General features: G+C 34.9%; 1 protein-coding gene across 4 annotated transcripts in view; it reads right to left on the reverse strand.

The window, feature by feature from the left end:
* Positions 1-15,198, reverse strand: part of VAV3 (vav guanine nucleotide exchange factor 3) — a 352,499-nt gene that overhangs the window by 75,408 nt on the left and 261,893 nt on the right. The window lies entirely within an intron of this gene.

The raw sequence follows: 15,198 nt of genomic DNA on the forward strand, positions 1-15,198 counted from the left end.
TGAATACACCAAAAGTGCTCATTGACATGCTCCATTTTCCTGGGATATTCTTGCTGCTGTACACCCAGCTCATGCCCCACCCAAGAGGGGAATACTCCTCTTGTTCTTTAAGGCTCAAATACCACTCCTGCCGAGAAACCTACAACCATTCTCTGAAGTGTGGGTTATAAACAGATGCTCCCTTAGATGTCCATGCTCGCTGCTCTGACATCGCTTATTGCATCAAAGTTATTTAGCTGATAGAAAGCATATATACTAGAGTAGCAGCATCTTTAATATGTATAGTTTTTGTAAAGTTTATGTATACTAGAGACTGTGACCACCTTGGTGGCAACAATTATGTTCTTTATCTCAATGAATTCTTTTGTAAAAAAAGAAAGAAAAATGGTTACATATTCATCTTTCCCAAGAGCCACCCTTTCAAACATGCATCACACACACTGGATCATACCTCCAAAATGGCTCTCTCATCAACCATTTCTTTTCATCTTTATTTCTACCTCTCAGTTCAAGCACTAGCTTTCAAATTGACCCAATCCACTCTTAAAATGCTCGATTATCCTTCACATAGCCACACGAATGACTTTTTAAAAATATAAATTACCTAATAGTATACCTATATTTAAAACTCTTCCCACCGCACTGAGAATTAAATCTGAGCTCCTGGACTAAGCCTACCAGACCATCTATTTCTTGGTCCCTGATAATGCTCCAATCATCTTGTTCCAATCTCACATCAGCACACTATTTTTCATCATAAAATAGTAGTTGCTTAAACACCCTGAGCAAGTGGACATATCCAAGGCAGTCTAAATTATACACCCTAATTTGTAATTCATGTAGTAATTTGTTTACCTTTTATGCCTCCTCTATATATTTGTACTGCCTAAGTCCACATAATAAACATTATCATAATCAAGTTTTGCTTTTAATAATAAAAAATATTCAGTTTTTGTTGGACAAACTACGACTTCATCACTAGTTTTGACTTCCTTTTAACTATATTCATTTGTACTTCTATCTATAACTATCAGTAGGCTACATATAATTGAAATTTTGCAGGAAATGAAATTTGTAATGTACAAAATTGTGAACTTATTTCTTAAAAGGCCTTAATAATGATTCTAAATAATTTATACTCATCCTAAATATTTTTTAAGTTATGTAACTTGCATCATTTTGAGAAAAAATACTTTTTTATTACTCTATGCTCAATTGTTTGACATAAAATAACACAAGTTCTAACACAGAAAATAGCATATACTTTCAAAAACAGTGTGTTCTAGTCTGATCCTTACATTCCCCTGCCCTTCTCTATTAATCTCTTTTGTCTCAACCTCCCTCCTTCCTCTGATACACCTGCTTGAGTGTGTGTGTGTGGGGTACACGTTTAGTTGTATTCCCAAAAGATTCAGATGTGTCCGGATATGGTTTATTGGTTTATAAGTTAAAATGAAGAGCATATGTAATTGGTATTACTGACTGGCCAAGTTTCAGAGAAAGCAAGTCTCTGGAGCATCATTTCAATATGACCTTTTTTTTTTTTTTTTTTTTTTTTTTTGAGGCCAGGGAGACCTTAGGTCAGAGACCAACAATCAACAAATCTACATAAAAATGCACATAGATCGCACAATCTCCTTACCCTTCTTATAAACATTCTTTTATAATAAACTTCTGAAATAGGACAACAGAAATGTAGAAGAGTCATATCCTCTTTATAAAATGGTACTATATGGAAATAATTAACTTGGAAGAATGCCCAATCTGCTAAGTCTTAATAAACTTGTACAGGTCCACTTTCAAACATGATCCACAGCCATCACAATAGCTGGCAGGTGGTTCTGAGGTTTAGTCTCTCTCCTGTTGTTTACCTTGATTTGTTTTTTCCTCCTTAAACTTTTGCTGAAATGAAAAAGTAATTCAAGTCAGATACCACTTAGTTATGATCCTATAAGTTTATATGTGACCAGACGGAGTATATAAAGGTATCAGTTTGAAATAAAATGAATGAATAACTATTACTTAAAACCAGTGACATTTCATAGGAGGAGGCTGGCTGTGTATCTTCATTTGAATGTAGTAAAATTTAAGTTTATATTCCTTTTCACTGGGGCCAAAGATCAACAACCAACATATTTCCGTTAGAATATACACACACTGAAAACACAATCCCCTTCTCAGGAACATTCCTTCCTAACACTATCTATGGTAAAGATGGGAATGACAACAGAAACCACTCTATGTTGTGTATTCTTTTGAAATAACAGTGTTCTGACAATGGAAACACTGCACACTAGCGTGACTAGTGACTCTATCAAAGAAAGCTCTTAGGATAATTTAGTCAAACATTTTCATTTACATATGAAACTATGTATATTTCCCACAAATCCACCACACCAAACTATCACCTAGTAAGGGTGTAATTCTGCATTGACGAGGAAAGATAAGGGATGGTTATGGAAAGGTTATACATGAGTGTGTCAGATCTTAATGATAAATCACTACCTTTCCCCATTGAAGCTGGGAAAATCAGATTCAAAATATTCCAATGGAAATGCTAGTAAACAACAGATCTTTCAAATTATTATAGGAAGTTAAGAGATTTCATTTCAAAACCTCTACAACCTTGGGATTATCATGCTGTGAGCATATATTTTATCTCCTTTCTATAAATTGATTGGGAATACTAAAAACCTAAGATATTGGCCTATAAGCTTTTGTCCTTTATCATCTTTAAGATATTAGGAAATGTAGGTAGAATATACTGACTCTAGGGATTGAGAGTGTGTGTGTGTGTGTGTGTGTGTGTGTGTGTGTGTGTATACTTTGCCCTTTCAAATATTCTTTTTTTTTTTTCTTTCTCCTATCAATTCAGAACTATTCTCTGCCTGGTTCTTCCCACTCCCATCGCACCCCCCGCCCCGTTCTTACTTTCCTTAAAGTTAGTCTCTTTTTGAATTTTTAGCTTCCTATCTTTTTTTTTTTTAACAAAAAGCTTCTTTCATCAACCTAAGGTATTAGAATTATGTTACGGTTTCAACTTGCTCAAGTTTAGCATAATAAGCTATTTAAATGGTTAGACATAGATTTGCTTCCAATCATTTGAAAAATAATAAAATGAAATGGAACCCACATCCTAAGGATATAATAAAAAATATAAGAGTAGTAATTATTAAAATGTAGAATGTGAACTACAAAGAAAACTACAAATGTTAAAATACTAATAAATTGTGCCAAGAAGTTATGAATCATGTAGAAGGCAGTCACACTGGTTAAAAAAGGATGATGCGCAGAAAACATACTAAAATAGAACTTTTAGTTCTACCTTCCTTCTCAATCTACCAGTGACAACACAAAGTTCACATGCAATTACAAGTTTACTAAAACACCTGAATATACACATATAATCTGCTAATAGGACACTTAATTCTAAAACCAAACCACTGATTTCTCACTAACTTTATACACCATGAAAAATGGCTGACCCTAAAAATGACCTCCTCCTGAGTTCTTGGGCAGAGTCTGATCATTTCACTTGTGTTTATCACTCCTTAAGACAAAATCCTCCAGACAATGAACAAAATTTCTCTTTCCTTGCCATTATCTCAGTGTTCATCTTGTCATAGAAGTGTGACATGTCCTCAGTTGAACCATAGGAACTGACTACTGTTGAGTGTTTTTGAGGTACAAAAGGCAATTTTCTGTGGGTGAACCTAATATGAGCCAAAATAATTTTTTCAAAATACATGCACTGAGTACCTAAAATTATAGAGCAAAGAGGTCTGATTGAGCTCAACTATGGCAAAAAGCAGGTATAAACCTATGAAGAAAAGAAATGTGTATATGGGCATTGGTTCTCTGGAGCAACATTAATCAGTAATTCTGTTCAATAAACTCAATAAACATTTATTGAGCTTCCATTTCCATCTCCCTGGGAGCTATAACTCTTTTGAAAAACCTAGTTATGGTATTTGCTTTCAGGTTCGAACAGTAAGGATATCCTAGTTTGCCCTTTGAAGCTAGGGAGTAGAATTTGTGACAAGAGAGTTCCTATTTTTTTCTGTAAAAATCTTTTATCTCTATGTAGAAAAATATATTTTATTCATTACAAAATCCCAAAGTAATTTTTTTTGTATTTAGAGTAGACACTATCTAAATCATTCATCTTTGTTTTATTGATTCCAAGCACAGTGCTTGGCATGTAGTTAAGTATGTGTATGTGTCTGTGTATAAACAAAATATATTTTGAAATATATATATTTGGAGTATATATAATTCCATATGTATGGAATATTATTGAGCCATCAAAAAATAGAAATCTGGCCATTTGCAACAATGTGGATGGAAGCAAAGTGTATTATGCTAAGTAAAATAAGTCAGTTGGAGAAAGACAAATACCATATGATCTCACTCATATGGAATTTAAGAAAGAAAATAGATGAACATATGGGAAAGGGCAGAAGAAAAAAAGAGAGGGAAACAAACCATAAACAATTCTTAAAGAATAAATTGAGGGTTGATGGAGAGAGGTAGATGGAGGATGGGCTACATACATGGGTGATGGGTATTAAAGAGGCACTTGTGAGGAGCACTGTATGTTGTATATAAGTGATGAGTCACTGAATTCTACTCCATAAATCAATATTATCCTGTAGGTTAGCTAAGAAAATTTAAATAAAAATAAATATGTGAAAAATAAATTGTTAATTATCTTCAAGGATTTAACAATTTATGATCTTTGTTCCTAAAAGCACTTTGATTTAACCACTAAGAAATACCTTATGGCAATAACTTCTGCTTTTTAGTCATCAAAGTTAATTAAACATCCAAGAGGTCATAGTAAACACAAAGTTAAAAAATCCAGTGTCCATGTAAGCAACAGAAATAGTACATTATAACAAATTCTAAGACTTCTGTAGGGGCTATTCCCTCAAACAGATAAACTCATAAACTACTTCTGGTATACCAGATATATCAAGCTTTCCATTGTCCTTCAAATTGCTTTCTCTTTTCCTGTCTGCTAAACAGAAAGATCCTTATAGAATGTACTTCTGTTTTAATAACATTTTACCAAGACCAAATATCATGATTTTTTCACAACACTGAGAAAATAAGTTTGAAAATGTTTTGAAATACTTTCCTATGAATACGTTATTCTGGAGTCTATGATGTTTAAAACATATTCATCTAGAAGTTTGGTTGGTTCCTTAACTTATTGTGCATTGTTTCATTTAGTCATGAAATATGAGAAGTATTAGGGATGCAATAATGAGTAAGAAATAAGGTCCCTTCCCATAAAGCACTCAGCATCTTGTAGGGACAGAGAAGGATGCATATACTTTTACATGGTTGGACGTTGCTGTGGTAGTGACAGACATGTTGCTTGGAAGTGCTCAGCAGAAGCACCTAAACCAGGAAGCTCAGAGAAGACTTCAGGGAGAAACAGACTCTCTAAACTTAAGCTGAAGTATAAGTAGGCTGATATAGGATGATATAGGATATAGGATGATATATAAATCTCTCCATATTTGAAAAGGCACAAATATTTGTGCTTGAATGTGCTTGTCCAGAGTTCTTCAGCAGGACTCTGCAATCCACCTAGATGAGTAAAGACAAATTGACTCAAACATAGGCAGAAGATGGTCTCACATGTTAGACCATGGAAATTAAGCTGATTAGTCAAGGGAGCAAACACAGGAGGGGACTGATGAATAAAAAGGTATCAGAGGGGTCAAGGAGCAGGAGGCTTCTAAGATTGGGGTGAGAGAATTAGATACTTGAATTTAATGTTTCAGAAATGGAATAATTCTGAGTGGGGATGTATGGCTGAAATGGAGAAGGAAGGAACAGAGGTCACTGGAGATGCAAAGTCAACGTCAGATGAATTGAGGCAGCTCAGGTTTGCTTGAGTCACCAACACTGTGAAGTCATCCAGGTTGAAGACAGTCATGTTCTTTTTGTGTGGGAGATTAAACTATGGAGAGGAGCCCACAAGACAACAAGCTTTGTGTCAAACAGGTTTAAGGCTGAACACTATTAACACTTCATTCCTATGTCTGGAAAATGGATATATTAACATGCTAGTAAGGTTTTTGTGAGATGATTATGTATGAAGCATTTAGCATGCTGACTGCCACATGATATAAGTCAATGGATGGATGGCCCTTAACTGGGTCTATGTAACCATTTTTCTGTAACAAATTATTTACATTACTAGTTTGCATAAGAAACTTAAGTCCAGTGTTCCTATGCCTCATAATGTTGCAAAAAATAAGAAAATATTTATATTTAGTATATCTGATAATCTCCGCACACAATACTTTCAATTTCAATGTAGTTACGAAAAAGTATAGTAATTAAAACTGTGTGGTATTAGAGTTGGGATAGAGAAATAGGCCAATGGAACAGATAAGAGAGCCTAGAACAAGTCACATATGCATTCATATGAAATGAAGATGCAATGTAAATAGCAAAACTGTAAAGCTTTTAGAAGACACTATATTTAACCATCCTTATGGTATTAAGTAGAGAAGGACTTCTTACACAAGAAACAAAAAGCACATAATAAAAATAGAGATCAATAAATTTGTCCCCATTAAAATTTAAAACTCTGAAAAGGAAACTATTAAAAAAGCAGATGCATACAATAGAGAGAACCAAAGGATCAGTAGCTCAAATATATAAAGGACTCCTAAAAATCAGAAGATATAAACAGCCCAATGGAAATGAATACGGATAGCTAAGTAAACAGAACAACTGGATGAATCTTAACAGATGTGAAAAGATGCTCATTGTCAGGTAGTTATTTTGGAGAGAGATATTAAAACAATGAAATGGCAATCTACACCCTCTATATTGGCAAAATACTGTAAATCAATAACAGTAAGCATTGGAAATAGGAGCTTTTTGAACAGGTCCTAACAACAAAATGTTACCATCTATTTACATGTTTCCTCAGATTGCATAAATCTTTCACCTTTGACTATTCTTAACAGTAAGCATATCTGCATCTATCATATGATTTCTGGTATGCTTGAAATGTTTTCCAGATGTATTTTTAAGTTTTATCTAAAGCTTCTTTATCTAACGATGTACTACTCTGAAGAGTTTTAAATGACTTTAATAAGTAGTTTATCCTGCATTATCATGAATGCTATAAGGAACACAGAATAAGCTGTATTTTCAGTGACTGTGAATTAGCAAACACAACTTGGTATGCACTGAAATAGTGCTGCTGCTGGTTTGAACCTTTATTTAGATCTTCATCATTTGATGATGTCTGGATTTGTTGAATGACAGGCAATGAATGCAAAAGTAAGTGCTGAGCTCTTTAACAAATGGGAGTTCCTATAATATAGGAATTAGTCTAGCTCCCTGTGCTGGCTGAAATGCCTTGTCTGCTGTGTCTCTGGCTAACCCGTGCCAGTCCTTCAATAATGCTCTCAGTAAGGGTCTCCAGAGAGAGGAAAACGAGTCCCCATCACTCCTGTGCACAAGCCTGACCTCAGCCTCAGCATAACCTATCATACACTTCTCAGGAAAGACCATCATTTCTATTCCTTGAATAAGTAAAGTAAGACTTCAGTTTATGAAACAAAACCATCTAACAAAGGTGAGGTCAATATGGTACAAAGGTGACATTTATGAGCAAAATCACATCTATAAAGTCATGGCCTAAAAATAAAAATCTTTTTTTTTTTTAAGCAGAATTTCAAATTTCATGACCTATGTCCTCTGTACTTTCCCTCTCTGGCTCTCTCAGGTAATAATGAGTGTTACAGAAGAGGGTGGCCAAGAAAGAATTGTTATACGCAGAAACTTAATCCTTCTTGACATTTTGTCCTGAGACTTGCCTCTAGGAATATATTCTCTTAGACACCGCAGTGGTTCATATAACCCTGAACATATTACTTTTGATCTCAGCATGACACTGCCATAGAGGTCATCTGAAGTTCCACACAGCTACAGGAGGCACAGCAAAACACATGATTCAATGCAAAGATTGTGACAGAATTTTTTTTGCGTTATTCATATAACACATCTTATGATGAAAGTGTAAGTATTAAGTATCAACATGAAAAAGCTAAAAATTAAGGCACAGTTTTTATACTTGTTATTCACTGATATTCTAGGAGCTTCACAGGTACTAATGAAAATGTACATCCAGCAATGTTAGTATTTATTAGTACTAGTTAGGTTTATTAGCACAACCACACCATAGAAATCGCTAACTGCTACTAGTACAGTCACACGGGAAACAGAACTAGAAAAGCTGAAGTTAGGATCCTAGTTTTCTTTTTGGCATAAAATTTATATGAGAATATAAGTGTTTCATTAAATGTCATTTTGCCTCAACTCTCCTACCGGGCAAAATACTTCCATATATCTTTTTAATGGAAAACATATTCCTCTTCAAATAAATGGCCCCAATAAAGTTACTAACATGTAAATACAGAAAATAACCATTATGAAACATATAGCTAGAGATTAAAAGCTTTGATTTGTTACTTCGCAAAGTTATACATAGGAAATAGGTTGGATGAATTCAAAGAAATTCACTTTTGTAAAGAAATGGCTAAAGAGGCTCCTATCAAAAAGAACCACTTACACTTCTAAGCATCCTACAGATTCCAGCTTTTCACAACACCCTTTAAAAAAACCCACAAAAAACAAAAAACCCAAACAGAACACCCCTTCCCCAAACCACCTGGGATTCAGAAGTTTCTTCTATCAGGAGTATTGACAATGCAGCTGCTTGAGGAAGCGCTTACATTTTTATGTAAATATAACTACATAGAAGTACATAGACACAAAAATATTTTGTTTTCACATAACATTCTGGGAATCTATAAATCTATCACAGTTTGATCATATTTGTTAAGGAAATCCTTACTAAGCAGCTATGGATCAGCTTCTATGGTTAGGTCTTAGGGACACAGGACTACCTGGTCTTTGTTTTCTGTTGAAGGGTTTCTTTTCACATATGAGTTTAAACATACAAAGAGTTTTCTGTAAAATTTATTGACCAATGAAGCCTCTAATGAGAAAAAACAAGAGTGGGGAGGGTTAACCAGACCTTTCTGATGGCCAGTCTTTACCATCTGAATGGACAAACAGCCAGAACACTAAATTTAAAAAGGAATACGTTGTTTTTCTTTTCCTGACCTCTACACAAAAGAAAGCTCCTAAAACATCCCTCTATAAGACGAAAAAACTCTCCTACAACTGAAGTTAAAATTCTTAGGCATCTACAAAGTATTCCAGTGGATAATCTAATTTATCATGAATTTCCCCCCTCCACGTTCTATCTTCCTGAGCTTGACTCTGTCTTGGTTTCAGGCAGGTCAAACTCTGCAATGCTTAGAAAGGGGAATTCCCTTCTTTGCAGCCCTTTTCCACAGAGCTATTCTTCACATCACAGCACCGATGGTGAACACCCCTTTCAAAGTGCTCAACTTGGAGATCCCTTTTTAACTGGGCTGAGTTGTAGAATTGTTATTTTCATGTTAATTATCACAGAAGGGAAGGCATTTTAAAGGTTAGCTCCCTTGGCTTTGAAACAAGGTAAACAGAAAAGAAATTAATTCATGTGTCAGTTTTTCTAGACATCTATCCAACTCTTCACAGAAAGACACAAAGACACATCAGGCCACCATGATGATGACCAGTGGCTTTACAGCGTCCCTTTCAAACACCAGGAAAGTTCTCACTTTACATCCTACCCCCCCCCCCACCCCATTATGAAACTCATCATTCTAGTGACAAAGCATAGGAGACCTAGGAGACCATTTATTTGTTGGTATGTTGAATTTCAGCTTGTTTGTTCATCTTTTTCTAAGATAACCATTTATCTCTGTATTTATTACTTAAAAAAAAATCTAAATTCTGACTTTGTGCTCAGAATGTAAGTAATAAACAAGTTAGGTGTGTCCTTGCCCTCACATAACTTGGAATCTGGCAGAGAAAAAGAAAATTATACAGGCAGTTATATAATAAAGTATTAGGAGTTTTACGGTAGAAAAACTACAAGTGCTATGAAATCACAAAGCAAGAAAACATCATCTCATCAATGGTTCAGACAAGAAAAATAGTACTACTAAAAAAAAGTTTGCTAACATGACTGTAGTTTCATGATGCGATGTGGATAAAATTTTTTTCTATAAGAAGTGGGACTTTATTTTTTTTTTTAAGAAGTGGGACTTTAAAGAGTACTCTTAGTAAATTTGTGGAATTTTAAGTAATAACAAAAAAGTTAATTTCAAAAACATAATTAGGATTATCTTTCAAACATTTGTTCCAATACAGTGTGTGATATGAAAAAAGTAAAAACAAAACAAAACAAAACAAGGAAAAAGTAAAAACAATCTAAATGAATAGCAATAGGAAATTGGTTAAATTAAATCTAGGATTTATCTTTATCACCGAATAACCAAGTTGAAATTTTAAAATATTGTTATAGAAGACTATTTAAAGATACAGAATTATATTCAAATAAGTTGGGGGGGGAGCATGTTACAAAATAGTATATACAATAAGACCTCATTTATGTTTAAAAAAAAGTACCCAGAGAAAAAAGTCTGTGAAGACACGTCTTGTTAACAGTAATTACATTAGGTTTGCAAAATTATGAGAACTTGTTGCTTATCTAAATGTTCTAAATTTTATATAGGTAGTAACACAGGTTTATTTTATAAGATTCTTTAATCAACGTTTTTGTTCTTGTTAAACAAAATCCTCATTAACACCCTGGTTGCCTACAAAATAAAGTCCCAAACTCCTTGTCCTGATCATAAACCCAAGCACAACTCAGTACTCCCCTACGTCACCAGCCCTCCAGGGTCGCCTCTAGTTGGTACTTTGTGTCTGACTTAGAATGAGCACCCCCACCACTCGGGTGAGCTTGGCAGGCAGATAGCAGTTGGTGCAAAGAAAAAGCTTCCTTCCTCTAGGAAGACCCTTTCTCATGCCAGGACCTGCAAGGCCCTGAAGAATGCTGCTTGGAGCTCCCTCTGCCAGTTCCCTTCACTGGGTATCACATGCTGCACCGCCCTTGCCATTCCCTATTATGCACCCAAAGTGCAGTCTACCTTCCACTGCTGAGTAGCCCATGTGCTCCCATAATGCAGGACTCTGCTATCCTACTAGGGTTTTTTTTTTTTTTTTTTTTAAGATTTTATTTATTAATTCATGAGAGACACAGAGAGAGAGGCAGAGACCCAGACAGAGGGAGAAGCAGGCTCCATGCAGGGAGCTGGATGTGGGACTCGATCCCAGAGTTGAAGGCAGACACTCAACTGCTGAGCTACCCAGGTGTCTGTCCCTGATCCTACCAGTTCTGAGAGCATTCTGTGATCACTCTGTCTTTCCTATGTGCCAACTCTAGAACCCTTTCCAACCTCCCCAGGCAGATATTCCCTCTTGTTCACTGTTGCCATTACTTTTTTTGTTTTTTTGTTTTTGTTTTTTGCCATTACCTTTTGAATTACTATTACAGAAATGACTGAATATAAATTGTGTATTATGTTTTCTCCCCACTTAAATATAAATTTCACAAAGTCAGAGACCACAAATTATTCCACTATCTAGTCTTAGTATGGTGAGTGGTACCTATCAGTCTTTCAATTAAATGCCTGTTGAATACATTAAAGTCTGTATGAATGTTCATCATTAAAAATAAATTTTAAAAATAATTAAATAAAAAAATTTAAGTATTTCTTGACTAATTCTGCTTGTACAACTGGGACCATTTTGTATGTACATATATATGTATTGCCAAATTCTCCATTTCAACTGAGGCATGGCTTTAGACTACAAAGCCTTAGAACACAGATCATGACAACTGTAGTCCTAGACTATACCTAACCTATGCTGGAACTCAGGAATAATCAATTTCTCCAACTGTATCTGCCAAGAAAAATAGAGTTGGCACTCCAGACTAGTTGGCAGTATTTTTCTCTCCTAAATGAATAGTAATCGGTTAGATTTTCAAGTCATTATATGCCTGTAAGCAAAAAATTAAACAGCTCTGAAAGCAAATGAAATTTTAATTAATAACATGAGTAACTACTTACATGGTATAGACCTGAAATTTTAAAGCCAGAGTACTGTATTTAAAGTGATTATATCATTTTAAAAAATGAATTGGTATGTTTCTTTCCAGCACTGAATTCACTTTATGAGATATCAACAAATTTATATTCCCATGAATTATCATTATGAATGCATCTAGTCCCTTCTTCAATTAAAATCATATTTTAAAACAATGATTTTTTTAAGTTATAGTTAAGGCTCAAAGTTTAGGGTATCTCAAAAATATGCACAGAAAAATAACTTCTCGATTCTTATTCTGCTCAATTTGGCTTTTTCCTTAAAGAATTTCTATAGGAAGAAAAAAGTATGTGCATGAAGTAGAGAAAGTGAGGTTGCTGTGGCCTAAGTTATCTCAGAGCTTTCTAGAGCCCAAAAGCTACTCAACGATCAATGTTTCAGAGGTCCAATAGTTATCTTTCCTACTTTAGTAAAAGCACTGAGAGTTGAACAGATTTATTCAAGGCCACTGGTCTTGGTTTCTTAAGTCCCAAATCCAACTAGACTGACAGGTTATATGACCAGGTTTTAGCAAGAATATTTACTAACCAAATGGAAGCTCTGTGATATACTATGCTTTAGAGAAAAATGCTAACAGAAGCATATTCTGTGTGTGCCTATAATGGGTAGAAAAAGACCTATTAGTTATATAAGTTATATAAGTAATGGGCAAGGAAATGGAGGTAAAAGTTTCAAACTCTAAACAACTACTGCTTAAAATACTGTCAGTTAAAAGCAGTTTCAGAATGGGGCAGATGTCAATCAGAAAGCAAGAATTCCCCAATACTGAGACTCTCACTATTTACAGCAATGATGTGCACATTGCTTCCTAGGCTACCAGGAAACTTCTTGCTGCAGTTTCCCTGGATTTTTCAATTATTGCTCTTTATAAACCTAATCACATTCTAAATATGCTGAGGAATTTGTGTTTTAAAGACATCTGTGGTAACTATTCTATGAACCAAGAAATACATTTGTAATTGAGATATACATTACTGCAGTTCATCCAGTTAGTTAGGATCCTTTGGAAACCCAATGCAAAGTTTATTCAATGACTTTAAAATATGCTATTTGTGAACATTCAAAATTCAATTTTAATATATGAACTTTTGTATTGTTCAACAGTCTTAGGTGAATCTGGGTTATCAAAAAACTTTTATAATAAAAAAGTTGAGAAATGCATTGTTTTAAATCAAGTCTTTCTGGTGGAAATAATTACTCTTACCAAAATAAACATGCATCATACTGCATTGAAAGGGCTTTGAAAAATATCTCTGGATATTTTGTTACCTTTCAAAGCTTAAACTCTCTAGATTTTTGAAATCCAGGTACATTTGTTTTTTTGTTTTTGTTTTTTTGAAATCTAGGTAAATTTGGATTGAAAAATAAGCAGAGTGAAAAAAAAAAAACAAAAAACATGACTGTATGAATTCCTCTTTCAGCCAAGATATTGAGGTTAGAGGAACGTGATGAGCAGAATCACATGCAACATGCTTCAAGATAATTGCCAATAAAGTGGTCAAAGCTTCAAAAAAATGCCAATTTACAAAATGAAGAGTTTGCTAGTATTTTACCTCTGCTGAAAAATTTGATTGTCTTGCCTTTCTGTACCAGCAAATTCCCCTCTATAATTCCAGCAAATGGTGTTACAGTCATATTCTACTGCCGCTATTATAGATCCTAAATGAAACTCCTATTGTTTCAATTTGGCTCTGAGTGGTTGATATTAGAGACAAATGATTTTCACTTGGAGACTCTTGCAAAACTATCAAAATATCACTTTAAAATTTTTTTTTTTAAATTTATTTGTGATAGGCACACAGTGAGAGAGAGAGAGGCAGAGACACAGGCAGAGGGAGAAGCAGGCTCCATGCACTGGGAGCCCGACGTGGGATTCGATCCAGGGTCTCCAGGATCGCGCCCTGGGCCAAAGGCAGGCGCCAAACCGCTGTGCCACCCAGGGATCCCAAAATATCACTTTATAAACATGTCTGTGTTCTATACGGCTGTGGGCTTAGAATATTTTATTCACTGTTCTTGTGGTCTGAAAAATAAATTAACAAAGTTAGTGTAGAATTACCAATATTCAAATATAACGCTTTTCATGGTTTATATACATTAGTTTGAAAAGCAAGCATTGAATAAAATTGGACAGCTGGCCTCAATAGCAAACCATCTTAACTTCCGTGTGTGTATGTGCACATAACATAAATATGTGCGCATATACATATTTTACATATGTATACATATATGTGTACATATGTATATATGTGTGTATACATATATAAAAGTATACATCGGCTTATCCTAGAAGTTAGGGAATTTGCACACCAGAAACCAATGTTCCCTCTGATAAAGTTGGACTTACAATTCAGTTCAATACATATTTACTGAGTACCTACTATGTTCCAACTACTATGGACATAGGTATGGAAAAGATGAGGTTCCAGCTGTTAACTAAGGATCTTGTGGAAATTTTTAGAAAGCAAACATGTATCCAGATCATTTCAAAAAACGAAAACAAAAAAATACTATGGCTTTGTTGTTTTGGGAGAGGAACTCATATAGCACACCACATATGAGGTGCTATAAGATCGGCTTCTTGGAAGAGGGAATTGAACTGAGTTTAGAGAGATTAATGATAGAAAGATGAATAGGAGTTAACCAGATAAAGAAGTAGGGTAAAGTTATTTTGGCCAGAGGCAAGAGCATGAGCCAAGGTACAGAGGCAAGAAAGAATTCAAGGCACGTGGAGAATTACCAGATCTCTGCTATGGCAGAAGAGAAGAATAGCAGGAACAAGTTTAGTATGAACAGATCTAGGGGGGCCTTATATATTTAATACCCTGTAGACTGGTTCTGATGATGGGCCGGAGTTTAAGCAGGGGAGGCCAGGCTCTTCTTTAGGTAAATAATTTTTCTGATAGTATGGAGGAGGCAAAGGAAGTTGGGATCAGAGGCAAGAGAAGCAGCGACCGTCATAATAGTCAATTAGTTGAATAATTTACTAAATACTCATGGGGTGTGTATGTGGGAAAGCTAGGGGATTGGGAGTGGTCCATACCAGGTCAGATAATAAGGAGTACATTGTCTGGGGAGTATTTTAAAACA

This window comes from Canis aureus, chromosome 8 (genome assembly GCF_053574225.1).
Source record: "Canis aureus isolate CA01 chromosome 8, VMU_Caureus_v.1.0, whole genome shotgun sequence".
Taxonomy (NCBI): domain Eukaryota; kingdom Metazoa; phylum Chordata; class Mammalia; order Carnivora; family Canidae; genus Canis; species Canis aureus.